This window comes from Aegilops tauschii, chromosome 7 (assembly GCF_002575655.3).
Source record: "Aegilops tauschii subsp. strangulata cultivar AL8/78 chromosome 7, Aet v6.0, whole genome shotgun sequence".
Classification (NCBI taxonomy): domain Eukaryota; kingdom Viridiplantae; phylum Streptophyta; class Magnoliopsida; order Poales; family Poaceae; genus Aegilops; species Aegilops tauschii.
In genome coordinates this window covers 260,873,213-260,899,188 of record NC_053041.3, presented here as the reverse complement: position 1 = coordinate 260,899,188, position 25,976 = coordinate 260,873,213, and positions in this window count along the sequence as shown.

Sequence of the window (25,976 nt, the reverse complement as noted above, 5' to 3'; positions counted from 1 at the left end):
GAGGAGGAAGAAGAGGAAAGTTCTCCCCCCCCCCCAGCCGGGGGGACAAGAAAAGGAAGGCCGCCCCATCAGGGGAGGCCAAAGGGTCCAAGAAGGGAAGGACCCTCCTCTCGGACTGCTTCACGACGGCCGCTTTCAGCGACGAGGAGTGGTTGCCCAGGGACAAGCCCCTGGTGAAGTTGTGAGTATCCGGATACCCTAACAATTCTTGGTACGTCTTATTGTACTGTTTCTTATCACGCCGCGCATGATTATGCAGCCCATCCCGAGCCCACATCGACGTATCTTAGTGAGATGATTCTTTGGGCCCATCGGATATGAACAGCGATTCACTCCCGACCGCCTCCTCCCCCCACCCTACGGACGACGCCGAGGTGTTGTCTCAAAGGGGATTGAACCAAGGGGAGACAGTTCCGGAGGCGCTTCAAGGCGACATTCCAGGCGCTGGGCGCACGAGGGGCAAGACTCCTCTGGGCCCTAACGCCGGGGGCAGCAAGTCTAGCCCCAAGCCGAATACGGCGCCGGAACCTCCAGCGGTTCCGGATTTTGTTCGGCAACCCCTCGCTAAGGGGGGCAAGCCGTCTGTGCCGATGGCCTCTGTTCATCCAGAGGCATCGGACAACTTGCTGGAAGTGCTTCGTGGCGCTTCCATTGACGAAGAGCACCGCACCATTATGAGTGCGGTGGTCAAGGAGGTTCAGTCCGCCAAGAGCGGACTGACTGAAGCCTGTGCCAGCCTCCTAACAGGCTTTGAGGTAAGTAACCAGATTATAAGAGAATGTTACCGCATAGAAAGTAGCCCCTGATGCTCTATTTGGCGTTCACAAAGAAAGGCCGAATAGAGGATCAAATAATAACCACAGGAGTCTAATCAGAATATGTCTATGTGCATATGCAGGCTTCACTGCTAGCCGCTGCTGCACGTACTGCGGAGGTCGCCGCACTGAAGCGGGACCTTGAGCGGTCCAAGGAAGAGCTCGGCCTTACCAAGAGGCAACTCGAAGAGAACAAAGGTAAGTGATACCCCGTCTGTATATTATAAAAAATTTGGTTTTAGAATAATAGGATCGTCATGAATTTTGCTAGGGGCCATGACCGAAGTGGCGGCCCTACAGAAGGCGCTATCCGAGGCCGAAGACAAAGCGGCCAAGGAGCGCATCGAGCGAGAAAAGCAAGAAGCCCGAGTAGGCGAGGTGCAGCAAGAGCTCCAGGCTCTCGCCAAAAAACACGAGTCCTTGGATCTTGACTCTAAGACGCAAGGGTCCGAGCTTGCGAAGGCCCTCGAAAGCGCACAACATGCCAAGGCCAAAGCCCAAAAGGTCCTCCGGGAAATTGAGGCAGTTAAGAAGATAGCGGCGGGTAAGAACTTCATTATGCAAAGCAAGCATGTGAAGGAAACTTTCTTTTTACTTACCCGAGTTCAGAGCTCTCCAGGAGCGTTCGCAGATCTACCCCGCAGTGTGTCGGATGCCGCGGAGTTCTACCGAGCTGAGGAGGGGAGCTCGACGGAGAAGTTGTTCTGGTCTCAGTATACTGGGACCGAACACCCAATGCCCTTGAGCGACCAGCTGAAGCAACTGGTCGAGCTCCACAAGGCGGCCGAATAGGCCATGAAGGGTCTTATAGTCCGGATGTGGCCTGGTGAGCCCCTGCCTGATAGCTACTTCGGTCTGGTGAGGCGGCTTGTGAATGCCTGCACACGGCTTGAAGTCATAAAGCGGTCCGTCTGCATCGAGGGTGCGCACAGGGCTTTTGCCCGGGCGAAGGTGCACTGGGCAAAGCTGGACGCCTAAAAGCTGGTGAAGGAGGGGCCGCCGGAAGGCAAGGAGCATCGCCACCCCAAAAAGTATTATGACAGTGTCCTGAAGGGTGCTCACCTTGTGGCGGAGGAATGTGCTAAAGATGTAATATTCGAATGAATGTACTCATGTGATCCTGTAATATGAAACGAGTTCATGTGCGCTATGCAACGCTTGTTTAATTTAAAATATTACCTTTTGTGCGGCCGTTTATGAAATCTGAGAGTTGGCCAGTCGTCGGCTTCTGCCCCCATGTAACTAGTACTGAGGTGTTCAGGATAAATCTGAGCACTCTTTATCCCAATTTTGGGTCCTTCGAAGGAGGTGTTCAGCACAGCGAACCAGGCAATCGGACTATAAAGCTTTATCACTCTCACTTAGCCATAGAAGTCTACAATTTTAAATTTTGGCAAAGCCCCTAGTATTCGGAAGGCCGAATTTGGGGCGCTATATACGCCTAAGTCGGGCAAGGCCGACTCCTCGCCCGAAGTGGAAGAAGTCTTTAAGGACTTGAGACCTCTCGAACAGCGACCAGCTCTCGCCTCATCATGACAGTCACTTTTCGGCTTTCTCTACTGAGGTGCTCGTCCGGAAGAACCGGGACACAATCGCAGTAGTTCTCCCAGTGCTACCTTAGCCGATATTGCGGAACGTAAGGTACCAAAACATGGGAGCCGGGCAAACCCAACTATTGACCCAAGACATGATTCGGAGCTGATGCATATAATGCTATAAGTTCGGGGTGCCGCACTATCGAAAGTGTTCGGACTTCTCACGCCGCGTTATGGGGTATACTGAAGCCCCTGGTGCACTGGTCGTACCAGAATGTATGGGTGCAAGTTGTCATAAATAGGCAGACAAGGGAAAGAAAGAAAAAAAGAAGAAGAAAGGGGAATGCAATAATAGGCTAACTCTATGCATTGTTATTAAAGAATACGTCAAAGCGTACGGATACAAGTAGTGCAATAAGCAAAAAATAGGTCCATTTGACATGTCCTATCCAAGGGCAAGTTGCGTACGGGTATGTAAAAAAGGTATTTTGATCGTTATCAGAGACCACCTGGGGATTCCCTTGTACGTCAGACCGTCTTGCTTCCTTGGTATTTCCTTGCCGCGATGAGTCCAACAATTAGACTGCCGGAACGGGCTTCCAGAGAGTAAGGTCCTGAAAGAGAAAATGATGAAGGTATACAGCCCCTGGGGCGGTTGAGCCGGATAGTGGGACGTGCCGTAGTGGTGCCTCTGCCCATGCCCATGGTATCTTGAGTGCATAGTTATGTACGCGTGGCACAGATTTCGCCACTTGACTGGGACTAGGACGGAGGCCGAATTGCTAGTCGAGCTCAAAACGTGCCTGCCGATCCGCCTGCGGGGTACTCCGGACTCGCTTGAAGGTGTCCGGGGTCTTTTTCGCCGAATTGGCGGTTTGCCTAATAAGGCTACTTTGCGCTTCTGCTGCGAGGGCCGCAGTGTGCTCCTCCGTGCGGAGCGAGCGCTCTGTCTTTCCATTAACTGTTATAACCCCGCGCGTTCCTAGCATTTCGAGTTTGAGGTATGCATAATGTGGTACCGCATTGAATCTGGCAAATGCGGTTCGTCCGAGCAGTGCATGATAGCCGCTGTGAAAGGGGACGATATCGAAGATTAACTCCTCGCTTCGAAAGTTGTCCGGAGACCCGAAAACCACTTCCAGTGTGATTGAGCCCGTGCAACAGGCCTCTACACCTGGGATTACACCTTTAAAGGTGGTTTTGGTGGGTTTGATCCTCGAGGGGTCTATGCCCATTTTGCGCACTGTATCCTGATAGAGCAGGTTCAGGCTCCTGCCACCGTCCATAAGGACTCGAGTGAGGTGAAATCCATCAATGATGGGGTCAAGGACCAATGCGGCAGATCCGCCATGACGGATACCAGTGGGGTGGTCCCTGCGATCGAAGGTGATCGGACAAGAGGACCATGGGTTGAACTTTGGGACGACTGGCTCCATCGCATAGACGTCCCTTAGTGCACGCTTCCGTTCCCTCTTGGGAATGTGGGTTGCGTATATCATGTTCACCGTTTTCACTTGTGGAGGGAACCTCTTCTGTCCTCCTGTGTTCGGCGGCCGAGGCTCCTCCTCGTCGTTGCTATGCAACCCCTTGTCCCTGTTTTCGGCATTCAACTTGCCGGCCTGCTTGAACACCCAGCATTCTCTGTTGGTGTGATTGGCTGGCTTATCGGGGGTGCCGTGAATTTGACACGAGCGATCGAGTATGCGGTCCAAACTGGACGGGCCCGGATTGCTTCTTTTGAACGGCTTTTTCCGCTGACCGGATTTAGAGCCACTGAATCCGGCATTGACTATCGTGTCTTCGGCGTTATTGCTGTTGTTGCAGCGCTTGTGTCTGTTACGACATGGTCTGCCGTTAGTATCTTTGGCATCTGAAGTGCCAGGATTCCTTGATGTGTTGTTGCTGCGAGCCAGCCAGCTATCCTCGCCCGCGCAAAAGCGGGTCATGAGTGTCGTGAGGGCTGCCATGGACTTCGGCTTCTCTTGGCCGAGGTGTCGGGCGAGCCACTCGTCCCGGATGTTATGTTTAAATGCCGCTAAGGCCTCGGCATCCGGACAGTCGACGATTTGGTTCTTTTTAGTTAGGAACCGAGTCCAGAATTTCCTGGCCGATTCCCTAGGCTTTTGGGTTATGTGGCTCAAGTCATCAGCATCTGGTGGTCGCACGTAAGTGCCCTGGAAGTTGTCAGGGAATGCATCTTCCAAATTCTCCCAACTGCCAATGGAGTTTGCTGGCAGGCTATTCAGCCAATGCCGAGCTGGTCCTTTGAGTTTTAGTGGGAGGTACTTGATGGCATGTAAATCGTCACCGCGGCCCATGTGGATGTGGAGGAGGAAGTCCTCGATCCATACCGCGAGGTCTGTTGTGCCATCGTATGACTCAATGTTCACGGGTTTCAATCCTTCTGGGAATTCATGATCCATTACTTCATCGGTGAAGCATAGGGGGTGAGCAGCGCCTCTGTGCCGGGCTATGTCACGACGTAGTTCATACGAGTCTTTTCTGCTGTATTCGGCCCGGCCGGATTTGCTTTTAGTGTATCCGGCATGACGATCATCATCGCGCGTTGGGGCGCGACCCCGTGATCCGTAGATCAAACTTGTATGTCCTGCTTTGTTTTCCAATACGTCTCGCAGGTCCCGCGTGTTGCCCCGGGCCTTGGTGTTTTTGTTTGTCTGGCGACGGGGTGCGGGCTGGACTTCGGGCTGATATGCCCCTCTGTCTCGACCACGAGGTGGCCGATCAGCCATATCATACGCTGGTAATGTAGGTTTTGATGCTTCCTCCTCGAGTTGGGGTAGCAACCTGTGCTTTGGGTAACTCTTGGTTGGGCGTTCGAGTTCGTATTCCTCGGCCGCAAGGACTTCAGTCCATCTGTCTGCTAGCAGATCCTGATCAGCTCGAAGCTGCTATTGAGTTTTCTTCAGGCTGTTTGCTGTGGCTATAAGCCGGCGCTTGAAGCGCTCCTGTTCGACGGGATCCTCAGGCATGATAAATTCTTTGTCGCCAAGGCTCACCTCGTCTTCGGAGAGAGGCATGTAATTTTCATCCTCCGATTCTCCGTCTGCTGCCTGTTCCGGAGGGCTAGCTTGTTCATCCTCCCGCTCGAGGTTTGGCTGGAGGGGATTGTCGTCGTCTTCGGCACTATCCGGAGCGTTATTATCTCTTGTGCCGGTATCACTGCTTTTGCTATGGCGGGACTTAGAGCGGCGCCGCTGACGTCGGTGCTTGGGTTGCTCTTTGGAGGGATTGTCCTCCGCTGTCTTATCGCCATCGCCTTCTTTGGGGGTGTCCACCATGTATATATCATATGATGAGGTGGCAGTCCAGCGCCCTGTGGGCGGTGGTTCCTATTCGTCTCCTGCATCGTCGTCCATACCGTCGATGTCTTCGGAGCCGAAATCGAGCATGTCGGTTAAATCGTCGACAGTGGCTACTAAGTGGGTGGTGGGTGGGGAGCGATTTTCTTCGTCGTCCGCATCCCATTCTAGCCGGACATAGTTCGGCCAAGGGTCTCCTGACAAGGAGAGAGACCTCAACGAGTTTAGCACGTCGCCAAAGGGTGAGTGCCGAAAGATATCTGCGGAGGTAAACTCCATGATCGGTGCCCAATCGGATTCGATAGGCACGGATGAGGGAGTCCTGGATTAGGGGGTCCTCCGACAGCCGGACTATATCGCTTAGCCGGACTATGAAGATGCAAGATTGAAGACTTCGTCCCGTGTCCGGATGGGACTCTCCTTGGCGTGGAAGGCAAGCTTGGCAATACGGATATGTAGATCTCCTTCCTTGTAACCGACTCTATGTAACCCTAGCCCCCCTCCGGTGTCTATATAAACCGGAGGGTTTAGTCCGTAGGACAACAACAATCATACCATAGGCTAGCTTCTAGGGTTTAGCCTTACGATCTCGTGGTAGATCAACTCTTGTAATACTCATATCATCAAGATCAATCAAGCAGGAAGTAGGGTATTACCTCCATCGAGAGGGCCCGAACCTGGGTAAACATCGTGTCCCCCGCCTCCTGTTACCATCTGCCTTAAACGCACAGTTCGGGACCCCCTACCCGAGATCCGCCGGTTTTGACACCGACATTGGTGCTTTCATTGAGAGTTCCACTGTGTCGTCACCGTAAGGCTAGATGGCTCCTTCGATCATCGGCAGCGATGCGATCCAGGGTGAGGTTTTCCTCCCCGAACAAATCTTCGTATTCGGCGGCTTAGTACTGCGGGCCAACTCGCTTGGCCATCTAGAGCAGATCGAGAGCTATGCCCCTGGCCATCAGGTCAGGTTTGGAAACTTGAACTACACTGCCGACATCCGCGGAGACTTGATCTTCGACGGATTCGAGCCCATGTCAGGTGCGTCGCACAATCACAACGAGCATGACTTAGCTCTGCCGTCAGACAGTGTTCGGGAGATCACACCTGCTTCTACTCCGGCCCTTAATCCGGAACAAATTGCGCCATCTGAGGACGGGTGGATGGACCCCGCCAAGGAGGCCGCACACTCAGTGGCAATTGAGCCAAATACTGACTTCACCTCCTACGAGACCCGTGTGACCGAACCGTTGGATTCGTTCCCGGCCATGGCCTCCGATCCGCATGCGTCCGTGCCTATCGAATCCGATTGGGCATCGATCATGGAGTTTACTTCCGCGGATATCTTTCAACACTCGCCCTTCGGCGACGTGCTAAACTCGTTGAGGTCTCTCTCCCTGTCAGGAGACCCTTGGCCGAACTATGTCCGGCTAGAATGGGATGCGGACGACGAAGAAATTCGCTCCCCACCCACCACCCACTTAGTAGCCACTATCAACGATTTAACCGACATGCTCGACTTCGGCTCCAAAGACATCGATGGTATGGACGACGATGCAGGAGACGAACAAGAACCACCGCCCACAGGGCGCTGGACTGCCACCTCATCATATGACATATACATGGTGGACACCCCCAAAGAAGGCAATGGCGATAAGACAGCGGAGGATAATCCCTCCAAGAAGCAATCCAAGCACCGACGTCAGCGGCGCCGCTCTAAGTCCCGCCACAGTAAAAGCAGCGATACCGGCATGAGAGACAATAATGCTCCGGATAGTGCCGAGGACGACGACAATCCTCTCCAGCCAGACCTAGAGCGGGAGGATGAACAAGCTAGCCCTCCAGAACAGGCAGCAGACAGAGAATCGGAGGATGACAATTACATGCCTCTCTCCGAAGACGAGGTGAGCCTCGGCGACGAATAATTTATCGTGCCTGAGTATCCCGTCAAACAGGAGCGCTTCAAGCGCCGGCTTATAGCAATAGCAAACAGCCTGAAGAAAAAGCAACAACAGCTTCGAGCTGATCAGGATCTGCTAGCAGACAGATGGATTGAAGTCCTTGTGGCCGAGGAATACGAACTCGAACGCCCAACCAAGAGTTACCCAAAGCGCAGGTTGCTACCCCAACTCGAGGAGGAAGCATCAAAACCTACATTACCAGCGTATGATGCGGCTGATCGGCCACCTTGTGGCCGAGACAGAGGGACATATCAGCCCGAAGTCCAACCCGCACCCCGTCGCCAGACAAACAAAAACACCAAGGCCCAGGGCAACACGCGGGACCTGCGAGACGTATTGGAAAACAAAGCAGGACATACAAGATCGATCTACGGATCACGGGGTCACGCCCCAACGCGCGACGATGATCGTCACGCCGGATACACTAAAAGCAAATCCGGCCGGGCCGAATACAGCAGACAAGACTTGTATGAACTGCGTCGTGACATAGCCCGGCACAGAGGCACTGCTCACCCCCTATGCTTCACCGATGAAGTAATGGATCATGAATTCCCAAAAGGATTCAAACCCGTGAACATTGAGTCATACGATGGCACAACAGACCCCGCGGTATGGATCGAGGATTTCCTCCTCCACATCCACATGGCCCGCGGTGACGATCTACCTGCCATCAAGTACCTCCCACTAAAACTCAAAGGACCAGCTCAGCATTGGCTGAATAGCCTGCTAGCAAACTCTATTGGAAGTTGGGAGAATTTGGAAGATGCATTCCTTGACAACTTCCAGGGCACTTACGTGCGACCACCAGATGCTGATGACTTGAGCCACATAACCCAACAGCCTGGGGAATCGGCCAGGAAATTCTGGACTCGGTTCCTAACTAAAAAGAACCAAATCATCGACTGTCCGGATGTCGAGGCCTTAGCGGCATTTAAACATAACATCCGTGATGAGTGGCTCGCCTGACACCTCGGCTAAGAGAAGTCGAAGTCCATGGCAGCCCTCACGACACTCATGACCCGCTTTTGCGCGGGCGAGGATAGCTGGCTGGCTCGCAGCAACAACACATCAAGGAATCCTGGCACTTCAGATGCCAAAGATACTAACGGCAGACCACGTTGTAACAGACACAAGCGCTGCAACAACAGCAATAACGCCGAAGACACGACAGTCAATGCCGGATTCAGTGGCTCTAAATCCGGTCAGCGGAAAAAGCCGTTCAAAAGAAGCAATCCGGGCCCGTCCAGTTTGGACCGCATACTCGATCGCTCGTGTCAAATTCACGACACCCCCGATAAGCCAGCCAATCACACCAACAGAGAATGTTGGGTGTTCAAGCAGGCCGGCAAGTTGAATGCCGAAAACAAGGACAAGGGGCTGCATAGTGACGACGAGGAGGAGCCTCGTCCGCCGAACACAGGAGGACAGAAGAGGTTCCCTCCACAAGTGAAAACGGTGAACATGATATACCCAACCCACATTCCCAAGAGGGAACGGAAGCGTGCACTAAGGGACGTCTATGCAATGGAGCCAGTCGCCCCAAAGTTCAACCCATGGTCCTCTTGTCCGATCACCTTCGATCGCAGGGACCACCCCACTAGTATCCGTCATGGCGGATCTGCCGCATTGGTCCTTGACCCCATCATTGACGGGTTTCACCTCACTCGAGTCCTTATGGACGGTGGCAGCAGCCTGAACCTGCTTTATCAGGATACAGTGCGCAAAATGGGCATAGACCCCTCGAGGATCAAACTCACAAAAACCACCTTTAAAGGTGTAATCCCAGGTGTAGAGGCCTGTTGCACGGGCTCAATCACACTGGAAGTGGTTTTCGGGTCTCCGGACAACTTTCAAAGCGAGGAGTTAATCTTCGATATCGTCCCCTTTCGCAGCGGCTATCACGCACTGCTCGGACAAACCGTATTTGCCAGATTCAATGCGACACCACATTACGCATACCTCAAACTCAAAATGCCAAGACCGCACGGGGTTATAACAGTTAATGGAAACACAGAGCGCTCGCTCCGCACGGAGGAGCACACTGCGGCCCTCGCAGCAGAAGCGCAAAGCAGACTTATTAGGCAAACCGCCAATTCGGCGAAAAAGACCCCGGACACCTTCAAGCGAGTCCGGAGTACCCCGCAGGTTGATCGGCAGGCACGTTTTGAGCTCGACTAGCAATTCGGCCTCCGTCCTAGTCCCAGTCAAGTGGCGAAATTCGTGCCACGCATACATAACTACGCACTCAAGATACCATGGGAATGGGCGGAGGCACCACTACGGCACGTCCCACAATGCGGCTAAACCGCCCCAAGGTCTGTATACCTTCATCATTTTCTCTTTCAGGACCTTACTCTCTGGAAGCCCTTCCCGGCAGTCTAATTGTTGGACTCATCGCGGCAAGGAAATACCAAGGAAGCAAGACGGTCTGACGTACAAGGGAATCCCCAGGTGGTCTCTGATAACAATCAAAATACCTGTTTTCCATACCCGCACGCAACTTGCGCTTGGATAGGACATGTCAAATGGACCTATTTTTTGCTTATTGCACTACTTGTATCCGTACGGTTTGACGTATTCTTTAATAACAATGCATAGAGTTAGCCTATTATTGCATTCCCCTTTCTTCTCTTTTTTTCTTTCTTTCTCTTGTCTGCCTATTTACAACAACTTGCACCCGTACATTCTGGTACAACCAGTGCGCCAGGGGCTTCAGTATACCCCATAACACGGCGTGACAAGTCCGAACACTTTCGACAGTGCAGCACCCCGAACTTATAGCATTATATGCATCAGCTCTGAATCATGTCTTGGGTCAATAGTTGGGTTTGCCCGGCTCCCATGTTTTGGTACCTTACGTTCCGCAATATCGGCTAAGGTAGCACTGGGTGAACTACTGTGATTGTGTCCCGGTTCTTCCGGACAAGCACCTCAGTAGAGAAAGCCAAAAACTGACTGTCATGATGAGGCGAGAGTTGGTCGCTGTTCGAGAGGTCTCAAGTCCTTAAAGACTTTTTTCGCTTTGGGCGAGGAGTCGGCCTTGCCCGACTTAGGCGTATATAGCGCCCCAAATTCGGCCTTCCGAATACTAGGGGCTTCACCAAAATTTAAAATTGTAGACTTCTATGGCTAAGTGAGAGTGATAAAGCTTTATAGTCTGATTGCCTGGTTCGCTGTGCTGAACACCTCCTTCGAAGGACCCAAAATTGGGATAAAGAGTGCTCAGGTTTATCCCAAACACCTCAGTACTAGTTACATGGGGGCAGAAGCCGACGACTGGCCAACTCTCAGATTTCATAAACGGCCACACAGAAGGTAATATTTTAAATTAACAAGTGTTGCATAGCGCACATGAACTCGTTTCATATTACTGGATCACATGAGTATATTCATTTGAATATTACATTCGTAGCACATTCCTCCGCCACTAGGCGAGCACCCTTCAGGACACTGTCATAATACTTTTCGGGGTGGCGATGCTCCTTGCCTTCCGGCGGCCCCTCCTTCACCAGCTTCTCGGCATCCAACTTCGCCCAGTGCACCTTCGCCCGGGCAAAAGCCCTGCGCGCACCCTCGATGCAGATGGACCGCTTTATGACTTCAAGCCGTGGGCAGGCATTCACAAGCCGCCTCACCAGACCGAAGTATCTATCAGGCAGGGGCTCGCCAGGCCACATCCGGACTATAAGACCCTTCATGGCCTGTTCGGCCGCCTTGTGGAGCTCGACCAGTTGCTTCAGCTGGTCGCTCAAGGGCATTGGGTGTTCGGTCCCAGTATACTGAGACCAGAACAACTTCTCCGTCGAGCTCCCCTCCTCAGCCCGGTAGAACTCCGCGGCATCCGACACACTGCGAGGTAGATCTACGAACGCTCCTGGAGAGCTCCGAACTCGGGTAAGTAAAAAGAAAGTTTCCTTCACATGCTTGCTTTGCATAATGAATGCCTTACCCGCCGCTATCTTCTTAACCGCCTCAATTTCCCGGAGGGCCTTTTGGGCTTCGGCCTTGGCATGTTGTGCGCTTTCGAGGGCCTTCGCAAGCTCGGACCCTTGTGTCTTAGAGTCAAGCTCCAAGGACTCGTGTTTTTTGGCGAGAGCCTGGAGCTCTTACTGCACCTCGCCTACTCGGGCTTCTTGCTTTTCTCGCTCGATGCGCTCCTTGGCCGCTTTGTCTTCGGCCTCGGATAGCGCCTTCTGCAGGGACGCCACTTCGGTCGTGGCCCCTAGCAAAATTCATGACGATCCTATTATTCTAAAAACCAAATTTTTTATAATATACAGACGGGGTATCACTTACCTTTGTTCTCTTCAAGCTGCCTCTTGGTAAGGCCAAGCTCTTCCTTGGACCGCTCAAGGTCCCGCTTCAGTCCGGCGACCTCCGCAGTACGTGCGGCAGCGGCTAGCAGTGAAGCCTGCATATGCTTATAGACATATTCCGATTAGACTCCTGCGGTTATTATTTGATCCTCCATTCGGTCTTTCTTCGCGAAATGCCAAACAGAGCATCAGGGGCTACTGTCTATGCGGTAACATTCTCTTATAATCTGGTTACTTACCTCAAAGCCTGTTAGGAGGCTGGCACAGGCTTCAGTCAGTCCGCTCTTGGCGGACTGAACCTTCTTGACCACCGCACTCATAATGGTGCGGTGCTCTTCGTCAATGGAAGCGCCGCGAAGCACTTCCAGCAAGTTGTCCGATGCTTCTGGATGAACAGAGGCCATCGGCACAGACGGCTTGCCCCCCTTAGCGAGTGGTTGCCGGACAGAATCCGGAACCACTGGAGGTTCCGGTGCCGTATTCAGCTTGGGGCTAGACTTGCTGCCCCCGGTGTCGGGTGGTTAGTGCGACATATGCCAACAGATGGCTTATCATTGTGGGTGCCAATAAGACATCGCCGGTGCCTGGAAACGGGATGAGGCAAAGACATGCACGCCGGCGGATCTTACCCAGGTTCGGGGCTCTCCGAGGAGATAACACCCCTAGTCCTACTCTGCTGGGTCTCCGCATGATCACTAGATCAAGGAAAGGTAGCTACAATTGCTCCTAGAGCTGTTGGGTTCAAGAGAGAAGAAGAACAAGGCTAGCTCTTACTTCTCTCTATCTCTATGGTGTGTGTGCTGTGTTCAGAAGCTAACCCTTTGCATGGGTGCTCCGGGGGGTTTATATAGGCCTACCCCCTGGGGGTACAATGGTAATCCGGCTGGGCACTGGTCCCAGCCGTCAGTGTCTACGCTCGCCGGCTTCTCCGCCGGCTGTTGGGTCCCGCCGACTGGTGGGTCCCGCCGGCTGCCGGCTTCTTGGTCGACACGCCGGCCCCACCGCCTAGGGTCTTGTCGGCGGCTGCTTACTGTAGCCTCGCCTCTGATGACGAGGGCTTTGTCGAGGTAAGCGTGGCTACAGTGGGCCGCCTCGGGGGCTCTCACTGTAGCCTTACATCATCTTGTCTCCTTAATGGGGCTCCTGCTTCGAGGAAGGGGGTAGCCGGCTTCTGGGGACCGGCTACTCCCTCGGTCGACTGGGGGAGGCCGGGCCGCCTCCGCTCCTCTCTCTGGCGGAAGGGGCCCGGCGCCTGCGGGCCGTACAGGAGTCGGTCGTGGATGACGTCGAGGCTGGCGTGGCTACAGTGCCGAGCCGAACAGGAGACGGTCATCCCGTACGGCCTCCTGTGGCCATGCCTGCCTCGGGCCTCGGGGGTAGTGGGCCGCACTGTGGCCACACCCCGTCTTGTCACCGTTATGTGGGTGTAGCTTTGGTGGTTGTGGTCTTGGCCGGCTTCTTGGAGTCGGCGTCCTTCTTGGCCGGCTTCTTGGAGTCGGCCACCCCGTAGTCGTCCTGGGGAGGGGTTGCTGAGGCTGGGTCGCCTTCCGGGAGTCAGCTTCAGAGGTAGCCGGCCAGGGGAGGCGGCCCAATGCTTGGAGTGCTTGGAGGCCCGAAGGCCTAATAATTTTTTCAGAGGAACCAGGGGCGGTCGGTTAGGCTACCCGTGGCCATTTACTCCGACAGTAGTCCCCGAAGTTGATTGGGCTTCGAGGTGGAGTAGGGGTTGAGAAGCTCGATCAGCTTCCTATCTTGACAAGTCGGCAGCTGGGAGCCGGCTTTTAGTTAGGCGTGCTGCCTTGGTCGAAAACTCCGGAGTCGGAGGGCGGGAGCTTGCTAGCGTGTGCTCCGGGCCGCGGGCCGGCCACTTGCCGTCTGCGAACCACGTGGCCTCCCTTGGCCAGAAAGCCTGCCAGCCCACGCACATGACGGGACATCGCCGCAGGGCGGGGGCCCGCCACGTCCGCGCCCGGGCCCAGGCGCGGATTCTGTATCCCGAAACCGCCCGCACATCTCCTTGCGGCAGTTTCGGCTCGCCTTTAGGGCGCAATAATCGCGGGACGTGGGGGGAATGGGTGCAGTTAATCCCACGTCTCCCCCCACGTCCGGCCTCTTCGGCCTCGCCTCGCGAAGCTATAAGTAGGAGGAGGTGGAGGGCGGCAGGCCCTCGCACGCTCCTCCTACTTCCACCATCTTCTTCGCTCGCCGTTTCTTGCAACAGCGCCTCGCCGCCGCGCTCTTCCACCGCACGTTCCTCCGCCGCCGCGCTAGTTTTTGCCATGCCTCCCGCCACGGAGCAGTATGGCGGGGATTGGGACGGCTCCAACGTGCACGAAGACCACGTCGAGTTCCTCCGCAATACTCGGCGGCTGCCGGCCGCGGACAAGGTGGAGGTCCGCCTTGCGCCGGCGAGGGAAATTACGCCGGAGCCGCGAGAGGGCGAGCGGGTGGTCTTCCGCTCGCACTTCTTGCGTGGCATCGGCCTGCCAGCGAGCGCCTTCTTCCGCTCCTGGCTCGACTTCTATCAGCTCCAGCCGCACCATCTCACCCCAAACGCGGTGGTGCTGCTGTCCGCCTTCGTCACCCTGTGCGAGGGCTACCTCGGCGTCCTCCCCACCCTTGAGCTCTGGGGGGGTTCTTCCAGTCGAAGCTGGGCACGCGCATGCGGGGCGTGCCGGCTCAGACTGGCGCCTTCATCGCGTCGCGGAGATCGGTCGTCGACAACCCCTTCCCCGTCATCACGCTGATCCAATCGATGAAGAAGTGGCAAAAATCGTACTTCTATGTGCGGAACATCGCCCCGCGGGGCGACTACATCAACCTGCCGGCTTACGTAGCCGGCCCACCAGAGGGCAGGCGGCCCCAGTGGTCCTTCCGGGCCGTGACTCTGACGCCGGCCAGGTCCGCCGCCGTCGCCCGAGTGCGGGAGCTGACCCAGGCAGAGGGCTTGACGGGGCCCGACCTTCTGGCCGCGTTCGTCACGCGTCGGGTTCTTCCGCTCCAGAGCCGGCCTCATTTGATCTGTCAGATGAGCGGCCAGCTCGATCCGAGCCGCATGTGTACCAAGGAGATGCCGCGCGAGGAGGTCGCCTATATGGTGAACTACCTTGCGAACTGCAAACTCACCGAAGAGTGGCAGTTCGGCAAGGAACCATATAGCCGAGCCAATCCGCCGCCTACGGTATGTTCTCCTTGTCTCTTTCTCTCTCTCTTCGCTTTGTTGCCGAGTTCCTCTTAGCCGATTCTAACTTAGTCGGTTTGCTTTTCGACAGAGCCCTCTGCTTCGGCCGGCCGAGGGGTCAGACTCGGAGCGCCGATTCGTCCCCGACCGGACCGAACACGATCTGGAGGACCCCGACCTGGGGGCGGCCGGTATGGATGATGACGTCGAGCCGGGTGGTGGCCAAGCCGGCGGCGAAGCAGGCGGCTCCGGGCTCGGAGTTACCTTTGACGACTGGCCGGACGATGATGAGGCCGAAGTCGTCCTGCGCCGCGAGCCGGCATCTGGACGCGGCGCGGGTTCCTCCGCCGCGCTGCCTGCTCGGGGTGGAGGTCAAAAGCGTCGCGCCGCCCAGGGTTTGTTCGGCAGCCGGACGAAGAAGCCCAGAGGCGGGGCGGCAGCCACCAGGCGGGAGGAGGCGGCCGCGAAGGCGGCTCGCTTCCGCAAGACGGTGAAGCAACCGCAGACTGTGTCGGCGTAAGTTCACTTTCTTTCGTATACTCTTTTTTCTTTCTTTTCTCTGGTGGTTCCTGAACCCTTGTCTTTTTCTTCAACGATCAGAGCTCCGTTGTCGCTTGAGAGGGCGGCTGCCGCCTCCGTCGTTGAGTCGCCGAGGGGCTCTGGGAGCACCACCCGCCGCGTGGACCCCCGTGCCGACCTTCAGGAGGCGACAGAAAGGAACGCGCGGGAGGCGCGGGCGGAGCGAGAGGCACGGGAGGCGGAGGCACGGAGGGCGGCCGCCGCCCAGGCGGCACGGGAGGAGGAGGCGGCGAAGGCACTCGCCGATGCCGCAGCCAGGGCCCAAGCAGAGGTTGCGGCCGCGGCGGCGGCGGGGGAGGTTTTGATGGTCACCCCGCTGCGCGTCATAGCGCCTGGGGACATGGAGCCCTCGCCAGAGGGAGCCAGCGGCGACCAGCCAGGGCTGGGGGGAAGCGACGACGTCATCATCCTGGAGAGGGCGCCGGTGCCGACCCCGCCAACTGGGGCGGCTCAAGGCGGCCGGCCTGCTCCGCCGCCTGCACAGTCGGCGGGGGGCGAGCCGGCCGCGAGGGCTGACATGGCGGTCCGGATTCCGTCGAGCCGGCGCGCGGGGAAGGCCGCGTCGGAGCCACAGAAGGCCGCGTCGGAGCCGCAGCCAGCCGTGGGCTCCAGCTCGTCGGCCCGGGATGCGGAGGCGGCCAGCGCTACCTCGGGGTGGACGCCAGGCGGAGGGACGGCCGTGGTGAACGTGGCTGCACAAGACGTCCGGACCCGGCTCCAGGGCCAAGCTGCGGCGCTGAGGCAGTTCACCGATGAGTTCCTCGCGACGCGGGCGGCCATCCGGGTTAGTATTCCCATCTTGCTTCTTCTTGATCTTAATTTCTTCTTGATCTTGCTTTCTTCCGTGGGGGCGCGTCAGCGCACCCACTGGGTGTAGTCCCTGAGTTCCGAGTCGGCTGCTGAGCAGGCGGCTTGGAACTTCTTGGTGGATTTGCCTTTGCTATTTTTGTTCTTACTTCGGTCTTCTGTCCATCTTGCAGGACTACCACAACCTTCGAGCGGCCACCTTCAATTCCCAGGCTCGGGAGCTGACTCAGAAGACCGCCGACCTTACTGAGAGCCGAGGTACGTGCTTTGTTCTTTATCTCATGTGGGGGCGCGTCAGCGCACCCACTGGGTGTAGTCCCCGAGATTCGGGCCGACTGCTGAGCAGTCGGGTCGGATCTTCCTTGACGACTTTTTCTTACTGTTCTTTCTTTTTCTGCCATCCCTGCAGCGGCCAACGCCAGTCTGAGGGCACAGCTGGGAGAGTCTCAGACTGCCCTTCGTGCCAAGGATGCCGAGCTCGCCGCCTTGGTGCAGGAGCTCGACCGCCTGGTCAAGAAGCTGGCCGACCAGGAGGAAGGCCACAAGGCAGCCCTGAAGGTGGTGCAGGACCGCGAAGCCGCCCTCCAGGCCGAGTACGAGACGGAGGCGGCTGGCTGGGCTGAGGCTAGGCAGACTCTGGTCTCTAGCTATGGCCAGATCGACGATCTGGTTGACGGTAAGCCGCCTACCTCTTCGTCCTTTATTGCCATCTGCCACTTTGGCTCTTATTCTGATTTGGTGCTCTTTTCTCCTTTTCTTCTTCTTTCTTGCGCAGAATATTTCCCTGGCTATTCTACTGTCGCCAACCAGACCATCGAGGCCCGTCGCCAAGCGTGAAGGCTGGCTGGCTTTGAGATCTCGCCAACCGCTGGCCGCTCGCTGGAGGAGCAGCTCCTAGCGATCCAGGCCCGCATCCAGCCGGCTCACCGACTGCTCCGTCGGCTTCAGCGTGCCGGGGCGCAAGTCTTGGCCGCCCTCTGGCCCGGCCAAGTGGTTCCTCGCACCCCCAGTCGGACTGCCGACTGGCTGGAGGTGGCAGTCGGCCGCTTTGAGGCTTGGAAGGCCTCGGCGGCTCGCTCCGGCGCCAGGCGGGCGCTGGAGTTCGTCAAGGCCTGGTATCCCGGCCTGAGCCTGGATCAGCTGGCTACCTGGCGGCAGCAAGCCGACACAGAGCTGGAGCCGGCGCGGCCGGCTATCATCCGGCGGGCTTCGGCGATCGCCGATTACACCGACACCAGCGTCTTCGCCCCCGAGGTAGATGACAACGGTGTCGCCCAGCCGGAGGAGTGGTTCGGGCTAAACCCGGCGGACGGTGAGGACTCGGCGGAGGAGATCGACTCCAGCGATGAGGGCGAAGAGGAGGAGGAGGGTGAAGATGCCGAGCCGGCTGGTGGGGCAGCCGGCCAGCCTCAGCCTGACCGTACCTCCAGCACTACGTCGCAAGCGAGTGCGTCGCCTGCCGCTGGTGGTGGTCAAGCCGAGACCCGCTAGGCGGCCACTCCTTCAGCCGGCGGGGCCGTCTCCACCGACCAGCTCGGCCTCCGCGCCGCGCCCTAGTCTGCCATCTTTTGTTTTCCTGTCTTGTTACTTTTGGAACAATGTTTGGTTAAGTCTGCACAATTCCACCCACTGGGTGTATTCGAACTTATGTCTGTTGCCAGCCTGTTGGGGGCTTTATGTGTATATATAACTTATGCATTTGGCCTTTCCTTGTACTTTTGCTTTTTGTCCTTTCGCTGTTTCCTTTGCCGCCCTCCCTTGGCTGCCGCCTCCCCAGTCCAACAGTTGCTCTGCAATCTGTAGCTGGAGGAGTGCTTGGCCAATTGGGGGGGAGGAGTACTTTAGCTTTGCTGGACTAAAGCTAAGTGTTGAGGAAGCCGGCCAGCCGGCTGTTCTGGCAGCCGGCAGGCATGTTTGGAGGCCGTCCCTTTGCTATATAGGTTCGTTGTTCCTTAGCCATTTTTTGTGTGGGCGTCCTTTCTGCCTTGCCTCTTGCTAGTCGGACAGTCGGTTCTTTGAGCTGCGACTTTCAACAAGAGGGGACTCGGGAGCCGGCACACTACTTTTCTGACTTCAGGTAGAACTTTCAATATAGCTCAAGGCGGCCAGTCCCCGGGCCGACTAGTCGAACCCGGTGCCAGACAAGAATTCAAAATGTAACAATACATTCATGGATATGACACTTGTCATTCATAGATGAACAAGGGCAGCCCCCAAGTGCTGCTCGGGGGGCCTGTTGGTTTGTACTTAATACAAAAAAGGGTAGCATGATACATACTGCTTTCAACTGAAAAATCATCTCAGGAGGTTTGCGTTCCATGGTCGCTCCGACTCCTTGCCGGAGTCATCTCTCTTGCGTGCTCTTGGTTTTTGCGCGTCGATCAAGTAGTAGGTGTCGTTGTCGAGTGCCTTGCTGACGACGAAGGGGCCTTCCCAAGGGGCCGAGAGCTTGTGCTGGCCGGCTGTTCGCTGGATCAGCCGGAGCACAAGGTCGCCCTCTTGGAAGGATCTTGGCTTGACCTTGCGGTTGTAGTAGCGGCATAGCCCTTGCTGGTAGATGGCGGACCGGCTGAGTGCTAGCAGCCGGCCTTCTTCCAGTAGGTCCATGCCGTCTTCTCTTGCTTCTTTGGCCTCCTCCTCCGTGTACATGGTGATCCGAGGCGAGTCGAACTCGATGTCTGTTAGGATGACAGCCTCGGCACCGTACACGAGGAAAAATGGAGTGAAGCCGGTTGACTTGTTGGGTGTAGTGCGCAGGCTCCAGAGGACAGCCGGCAGCTCTTCGAGCCAGCAGCTGGCCGATCGCTCCAGTGGTACAACCAGTCGGGGTTTGATGCCGGAGAGGATGAGTCCATTTGCTCGCTCGACCTGGCCGTTTGACTGCGGGTGGGCAACGGACGCTAAGTCCAGTCGGATGCCCTGCGTCGCGCAGAAACGTGCCAGTGCTCCTTTGGCGAAGTTCGTGCCGTTGTCGGTGATGATGTTGTGCGGCACACCGTACCGAGTAGTGATGTCGGTGATGAATGTCACGGCAGTCGGCCCATTCAGCTTTTTGATCGGCTTTGCTTCGATCCACTTTGTGAACTTGTCCACAGCGACAAGTAGATGCGTCAAGCCGCCGCGGGCTGTCTTGAAAGGGCCCACCATGTCCAGTCCCCAGACGGCAAAAGGCCAGGTGAGGGGAATGGTCTTGAGTGCAGAAGCCGGCAGGTGTTGCTTGGAACTAAAAACTTGGCATCCTCTGCAGCTCTTGACTATTTCTTTAGCATTCTCCAAGGCAGTCGGCCAGAAGAAACCATGGCGGAAAGCCTTGGCTACAAGTGATCTTGAGGCTGCGTGGTGGCCGCATTCGCCTTAGTGGATGTCTTTGAGGATTGCCGCTCCTTTTTCTGGCTCGACACAACGCTGGAAGACTCCAGTGACGCTGCGCTTCACAAGCTCTCTGTTGATTATTGTATATGCTGCGGCTCGTCGTTGCACTAGTCTTGCTGAGATCTCATCAGCCGGCAGCTCTCTGTTGACTAGGAACTTGTGGATGGGCTGGGCCCATGAGGGAGCTGTGACTTCTTCTTCTGTTAATGTAGCCACCATGACTCGGGTGGGTGGGTTGGGTGAGTCGGCCACTGCTTCTTGTGTCGTTGTAGTCCCCGGGCCGACTGTTGCAGTCCCCGGGCCGGGTTCTGAAGTCCCCGGGCCGGGTGCGACTACGGCAGTCCCCGGGCCAGTTGTCGAAGTCCCCGTGCCGCCTGCGGGGTTTCTCCAGTCGGATCCGGCTGTATCTGGCGCAGGTGGTACGAAGATGGAATCCGACTCTGGAGACGGCTTGATGGACGGCTTGAGGAGGCGCTGGAGGGAGACGCCAGTCGGTATGGCTTGTCGGGTGGAGCCGATCCGTGCTAGGGCATCTGCTTGGTCGTTGTCGGCCCTTGGCACGTGGAGGAACTCGCACCCCTTGAAGTATCCACTGATCTGCTGGATGAGGAATCGATAACTCGCCATGTTCGCGTCCTTGGCGTCCCAGTCGCCAGACAATTGCTGGACCACCAAGTCTGAGTCGCCGTAGCATAGGATCCGGCGTATGCCAAGCTCTTTGGCTAGCCGGAGCCCGTGTACGAGCGCCTCGTACTCGGCCACGTTGTTGGAGGCGGCGAAGTGGATCTGCAGCGTGAACTTGAGCTTGTCGCCTTTGGGAGAGGTGAGGATGATGCCGGCTCCCAAGCCGGTGCGCATCTTGGACCCATCAAAGTGCATCCACCAATGGGTAGAGTCGGGAGCCGGCGGTAGGTACTGGGTCTCGGCCCAGTCGACGAGGAAGTCGGCCAATGCTTGCGACTTGATGGCGGTGCGGGGTTGGTAGAAGATTGTGTAGGGCGCCAATGCAATGGCACATTTTGCCACCCGGCCGGATGCATCCCGGCTGCCTATGATCTCGGCGAGCGGGGCAGTGCATACGACCATGATGGGGTGCTCTTGGAAGTAGGGCTTCAGTTTCTTGGCAGCGAAGTACACCCCATAGCACATCTTCTGGTAGTGCAGGTAGTTTTGCTTTGAGCTGGATAGCACTTCGCTGAGATAGTACACCGGCCTCTGGACTAGCTGGGCTCGGCCTTCCTCCGGGCGCTGGACCACAACAACAGTGCTGATGACTCGGCTAGTCGCGGCGATGTAGAGGAGCATGGGCTCCTTCTCAGTCGGCGCCGCCAGGACAGGCGGAGTGGTCAGCATTTTCTTCAACTCATGGAAGGCTTGGTCGGCTTGGTCGTTCCACTCGAAGTGAGTGGACTTCTTCATGAGTCGGTACAGGGGGAGAGCCTTCTCTCCTAGTCGGCTGATAAAACGATTCAGGGAGGCTAAGCAGCCAGTGAATTTCTGCACATCTCGCAGTTTGGTGGGAATCTCCATCCTCTCGATGGCCTTGATCTTGACAGGGTTGCATTCGATGCCGCGTTCGGAGACCAGGAAGCCCAGCAGCTGGCCGGCTGGCACTCCGAACACGCACTTCTCGGGGTTGAGCTTGATTTGGAATCGGCGCAAGTTGGCGAATGTTTCTTTCGGGTCTTCCAGCAAGGTACCGCGCTTCTCTGTCTTCACCACAATGTCGTCTACATAGACGTGGGCATTTCTGCCGAGTTGTTTCAAGAGGCATTTCTGCATGCAACGCTGAAAAGTGGCACCGGCATTCCTCAAGCCGAATGTCATAGTCAGGTAGCAGAAAGCTCCAAAGGGTGTGATGAAGGCAGTCTTCAGGCGGTCAGCTGGGTCCAACTTGATCTGATGGTACCCTGAGTACGCATCCAAAAAACTTAACAGCTCGCATCCGGCTGTGGAGTCTATCACTTGGTCAATCCGTGGCAGAGCGAGCGGATCCTTTGGGGCAGGCCTTGTTCAGACTGGTGTAGTCTATACACATACGCCACTTGTTATTCTTCTTCAGAACCAGAACTGGGTTGGCAAGCCACTCTGGAAAGAACACTTCCATGATAAAGCCAGCGGCAAGGAGCCGGGCTATCTCTTCTCCCACGATTCTTCGCTTCTCTTCTGACAGTCGGCGGAGGGGCTGCTTGACCGGCTTCGCATCAGCTCGGACATGTAATTTGTGCTCGGGGAAATCCTTCGGGACACCCGGCATGTCCTTTGGGGACCATGTAAAGATGTCTCGATTCTCACGGAGGAAGTCCATGAGCTCGCCTTCCTATTTACTGTCCAAGTTTGCCCCAATGACAGCGAACCTCTCCGGGTTCTCCGGGTCCAGAGGTATCTTCTTCGTCTCTTTGGCAGGCTGGAAGGAGCCCTGCGCATCATAATCCTTGGGGTTGGGGGACAAGGCCGGCTGCTTGCCGGCCATGGCCACAACCCGTTCCAACATCTTTTTCTCTTCTGCCACCACGAGGGACTCGGCCAGCCGGCTACTGGCCATGGCGCACTCGATTGACTTCTTGTAGTCACCGGCTACCGTGATGATCCCCTTCGAGCTCGGCATCTTCATCTTCAGGTAGGCGTAGTGGGGCACAGCCATGAACTTGGCCAGGGCAGGTCGGCCGAGCAGTGCATGATAGGGGCTCTCCAAATCCACTACCTCGAACCATATTACTTCTCGGCGAAAATGATCTTTGTCTCCGAAGAGAACATCCATTTTGATCTTGCCGATTGGGGAGCAAGACAGGCCAGGGACGATACCATGGAAGACGGTGCGGCTCGGCATGAGCTGCTTCGCTTTGACGTTCAGCTTCTCCATGGTATCGCGGTACAGTATGTTGATACTGCTTCCACCGTCTATCAGGACGCGGGAAAATCTGGCAGCTCGCCTCTCTGTCGCGAGGGTGACATCCAAGACCATTGCATAGGAGCCAGGCGAAGGCATTACCTCTGGGTGGTCGGCCTGGCTCCAGCTGATTGGTTTTTCTGACCAGTGCATGAACTCGGGAGTGTTAGTGGCGACTGCATTCACTTCTTGATGCTGTCGGCGTCGGCTGCACTTGTCGTCGGCTTGACTGGTGAAGACGACGTAGGCGGCATGCTCTTCGGGAAATTCCTCTTGGATGGCGCCGACTGCCGGCCGAGCCGCCGGCTGCTGGGGGGCTGGAGGCGGCGGGCCGGGAGGCGGAGGCGGCAACATCCCCTCGCCCTTGGTGATGCGGGTGAGCCAGTGGCATTTCCGGGTTGTGTGGTTGGATGGCTTCGCGCCGCTGTGGAACTTGCAGGGGGCGTCGAGAGCTTGTTCGTAGGAGAAAGACGACTGCCAAGCCGGCCTTCCACCCTTCTTCTTGGGAGCGGGCCATTCTTCAGGCTGCTCGTCTTCAACTGTGGCCACCTGCCGACTGGATGAAGTCGGCATGGGGGCCTTGTGCTTGTGGTCGTTCTGGTAGGGGCGCCGATTAGGGTCGCCAGCCGGCGTCTTAGGAGCCGGAGCGGTCACTTTCCCCGAGGTGTCCACTCGGAGCTCCGTCTTCATTGAGGAGTCAGCTGTGGCGTACTTGTCCGCGATGACCAGCAACTCATCGAGGGTAGCCGGCTCGTCGCAGAGGAGTCGGTGCTTGAGGAGGGTGCCCTCTCGGCACCCGGCGATGAAGTACTCGATGGCCTGGACCTCGTGCACCCCCTCGCAGGAGTTGCGGAGCTCGGCCCATCGCGTGAGGTAGTCGCGGGTCGACTCGTTGGGCCCTTGGACGCAGAGGGAGAGCTGGCGAGGCTTGGGCGGCCGCTTGTAGGTGCTGGTGAAGTTGCGGACGAAGACTTCGGTGAAGTCCAGCCAACTGTTGATGCTGTAGGGCTTGAGGCTGTTGAGCCATGTGCGCGTCGTGCCTTGCAGCATGAGGGGGACGTACTTCACGGCGACGTGCCGATTGCCGTTGGCTATGCTGACGGCCGTGGAGTACTCGATGAGCCAATCTTCCGGCTTCACCGAGCCGTTGTACTTGGGCGTGTCTCTGGGGAGCGAGAACCCTTTGGGGAAGGGCTCGTCGCGGATGCGGGGGCCAAAGCATGGCGGGCCGACATCGTCTTCTTCTTCCAACGCCAAGGATCGAGCAAGGCGGTCGATCCTGTGGCGGGCGTCGTTCTCGCCGACTCCTTCTCGGCGGCCGAGTCGGTCGCCAAGAGTCGGGTGTGTGATAGGCGGCGGAGTGAGGCGTCTTTCTCTTCGAGGCGGGGGAGGAGGCAGATTTCCTTGGTGTTCAACCGCTCGAGGGCGGCCTTCCGCGTCACGCTCGATGGTGATGCGAGTCCGACTGCGGCTGGCAGCCGGCTCCTTGTCTTTCTTCTGGAGCGCGCCGCTCGCAGTCGGCGAGCGGGACGTCGCGGCGTGCTCCCGGCGCGGGGGATGACTATCTGCACGGGCGCCGGCTTCATGCCGTTCTGCAGCCGCGTCGATCAGCTGCTGGATCCGTCTTGCCATGTAGGGGAGCTCATCGGCTCCCAGCCCATTGAGCTCTTCTGCGGCCGCCTGAGCGGCTCGCAGATTCTCGAGCGGGGTGGCGTAGACGGGGCGATCTGCCCCCAGCATGCTGGCGACGGCCGCGCCGCGCTTCTGGACGAAGCCGACTCGGCTCGGGCCGCTAGGCATCGGCGTACCGAAGGCGGCGCGGTCGACTTCGCGCTGGTGGGCCTCGGTGAGGCGTCTCATGGAGGCTATCTTCTGGCCCTCCGCGATGAGGGCAAGGCGGCGTGCCTCCAGGGTCTCGGCGTCGGCGTCGGCCGGGATGGGGACGGAATGGTCGTGCATTGCTGCTTGCAAGGCGTCGTGGGCATTCTTGCCCGAGTTGGCGACGTGGCTGATGACCAGCACTTCGGTGACAGCGCTGCTGCCGCTGTCAGCTCGAGGGAGGGGGTCGTCGAAGACCACCATGTCGGAGGGGTAGGCGTCAAGTGATGCTGTGTCGGAGTCGATGAGCATCGGGTCGGTGGAGCCGACCGACTCCATGTCTGCAGCAGGCTCGTTGGAGACGTGAAGCTGGTCGAGGAGGCTGACGAGGCGGTTCTCGGGGTAGTCGGTGCCTGCGTCGGACGCAGGCTCGTCGGAGATGCGAGTCTCGCCGAGCAGATTGGTGAGGCAGCTCGCTGTGCAGGCGTCGTCGAGGCCTTGCAGCGCGTCGAGGCAAACGCCATCGGGCGCAGCAGGCTGGCTGCGCTCGCGGGGGAGGAAGAGGGTTCCCGTCCAGAACAGGTCTCCGGACGACGGTGCACCTGGCCCCACGGCAGGCGCCAAATGTCGGGTGGTTGGTGCAACATATGCCAACGGATGGCTTATCATTGTGGGTGCCAATAAGACATCGCCGGTGCCTGGAAACGGGATGAGGCGAAGACATGCACGCCGGCGGATCTTACCCAGGTTCGGGGCTCTCCGAGGAGATAACACCCCTAGTCCTGCTCTGCGGGGTCTCCGCATGATCACTAGATCAAGGAAAGGTAGCTACAATTGCTCCTAGAGCTGTTGGGTTCAAGAGAGAAGAAGAACAAGGCTAGCTCTTACTTCTCTCTATCTCTATGGTGTGTGTGCTGTGTTCAGAAGCTAACCCTTTGCATGGGTGCTCCGGGGGGTTTATATAGGCCTACCCCCCGGGGGTACAATGGTAATCCGGCTGGGCACTGGTCCCAGCCGTCAGTGTCTACGCTCGCCGGCTTCTCCGCCGGCTGTTGGGTCCCGCCGACTGGTGGGTCCCGCCGGCTGCCGGCTTCTTGGTCGACAGGCCGGCCCCACCGCCTAGGGTCTTGTCGGCGGCTGCTTACTGTAGCCTCACCTCTGATGACGAGGGCTTTGTCGAGGTAAGCGTGGCTACAGTGGGCCACCTCGGGGGCTCTCACTGTAGCCTTACCTTGTCTTGTCTCCTTAATGGGGCTCCTGCTTCGAGGAAGGGGGTAGCCGGCTTCTGGGGACCGGCTACACCCTCTGTCGACTGGGGGAGGCTGGGCCGCCTCCGCGCCTCTCTCTGACGGAAGGGGCCCGGCGCCTGCGGGCCGTACAGG